Here is a 2,538-nt window from a genome sequence, read left to right as displayed (position 1 = left end):
TCTTTTGTGACCACTATAAATTGTATACCTGTCAATATTTAAGACCAATCTTACGTAAATATAATTTACGAGACTCCATTCTCGCTCTGCAATTTTTGCAAATGTTGCATACTGATGATGTTGTTTATTCTGTTAGTTGTTTCATAAAGGCCTGTGTGAAATCGAGGGCAAGTATGGAGCACGGATAATGGGCAATAGTACTATGTTATCCTATGTATTTGTGTACTTTACCACTGTACCGGCTACTAAATAGTGATTTCATTGCACATGCGTAGGAGAACACAAATATATTTGGTAACTGTGGACATCAACGGACTAATACTCCTCCAGTATTATGTATTATGCATTTTGCACTTTAAATATTTTGCACTTTAAGCCATATATGCTGCTTAACCTAATTGGACTGTTTGTTTTTAACTTTTTAAAATGCGTGTTTTTAAAATGTTTTTAAATGTATTTTCACTCTGTATGTACTTTTATGGATGTACTAAATCCGAATAAAGATCATTTGATTGATTGATTGATTGATTGATCATCACTAAGTCATCCGGATCTGTTCCAAATGTAGGTGCATCCTTGATCCACAGCAGCATATGTATATGAGGAACACCTCTTGCTTGGTACTCCTTTCTCCAGAAGAAATCCAACACCTCTCCAAGAGGTGGATTCTTCTTATTCATGATGAAAGACATCATAGCTTCAAATCTATGACTGAAGTACCTGCATACATTCACTGGATCCAAAGAGCACAGTTCTCCGGGTGTCTTGAATTCGATGTTTTCAATGTTTTCATTTGCCTCTCGCAGAAATTCAAGTAAGTCTTCCCAGCCATACTCGGCACAGCTCAGAGTGAGGAACCATGTCGGAGTTCCTAAGTTCCTCAGCATACATTTTAAATCACCATGACGACGGTACCAGTACTCATTAGTACCACGCTGACACGCCATGAGATTAATTAGGTGAGAATCCAAAATACTGTCTTGGACATTGACTTTATCCATAAAGTCACTTGCCGAGATATTTCGCATCTGTATACCACTTTTCAAGATGTGGTTCACTGCATATGACAGTCCAGACAGATCGCTTTCAAACAGTAGATGAAACAAATAGGGAATGCATTGTCTAAACCTAGCATCTTCTGCATACAATTGTAAAGTCCGGTATTCAGAAGCAGGAATTTGATGAGGTCGCTCATCATATCTTCCTCCTTGACCTGTTGGAAATAGCTGTGGGAAACACCGAGCTTCCAAACTTTCCTCCCAAACACTAATGGGACTCCCTTTGACTTGTTTCATTTGAAACAACTCAATAGCATTCCCCATGACTTCCTTGGAATGCAAAGGATGAACACTATAATGTTCATATATTTCTTCACTTTTAGAGGCTTCTACTTTCTCAATTTGGCCAGCACACAAATCGCTATCCTCTTCATCACTTACTTCCTCTTCTGCAACATATACATTCTTATAGTACTTATTATTATTTTTTTTCAAATACAATGTTGCCTTTTTGACTTTCCTAACATCCACTAAATCTTGCCATATTTTCTTATTCTTTGTCGGAACCCCATTAACTAAGATAACCAGAGGTTCCTCTTCCACTTTTTCTACTCCAATTGTGTTAATGTTTTTGTTCAAATCTAGAGGCAAATAAACAACTCTTCCCTTTAATCCTCTCTGTAAATCCGATGGAGGCAACTTCCCTGTCTTTGGCTCAATTCTTACAATAGCCTGAAAGGGATGGATACTTTGAATCAAAATAGATTCATAAGTATTTAAATCCTTCAATTCAGAAGGAATCTCAGCCAAATCCAGATTATTATGAACCGCCCTAGCAGGCATCTGGTTTTGGTTTAATTTGTTACAACAATAAGTACACACACGTTGATCCGATCCCAAATCAAAACAATTTTCTACCATCAAGTATGTTGCGAAATCCTTCCATTCACTATTATTTTCCCTTTCACTTTTTGCATATAAATCCACTAACTTAATCTGATTCTTATAATAAGTGCGTCGACAACACACACAAGTGAAATTAGGCCTCTCACTTGATTTCACCTAAAACGTGGCAACTTCCTTCTGAAAATTACCTGTACTGGAAACCTGTACATTATCTTCAACATTACCCTCTACTTCTGGGTCAATTTGAACATTCTCATCTTTACTTCCAAAGTAACAAAACTCAATTTCTTCACAAATATTCTTCACATCTATTTCAGAACCATGCAAAAGAGCAGCGCATAATTGTTTAAGCATAATTGCTGGACTCTTAGCATAATACAACATTCTCACTAATTTCCTCACTTTATTATGATGCACTGCTAGCATCCTGAAATGATGAAAAACACTCTGGCATACTCTCCTGGTAAGACAAGCCTGTGAATGACCATGCAAACCTGTCACTTCTCTCACTCTGCAAGGATCTAATTCTTGCAACAACTTCATTTTCTGCTTCAAACTTTTCTTATTAAATGACCGTACAAAATCACAAAGCAAATTGATGGAATCCTGTCGCACACTGCAAATACTACTACAC

Source organism: Lissotriton vulgaris, chromosome 4_1 (assembly GCF_964263255.1).
Source record: "Lissotriton vulgaris chromosome 4_1, aLisVul1.2, whole genome shotgun sequence".
Classification (NCBI taxonomy): domain Eukaryota; kingdom Metazoa; phylum Chordata; class Amphibia; order Caudata; family Salamandridae; genus Lissotriton; species Lissotriton vulgaris.
Note: the sequence above shows the minus strand (reverse complement) of the source record.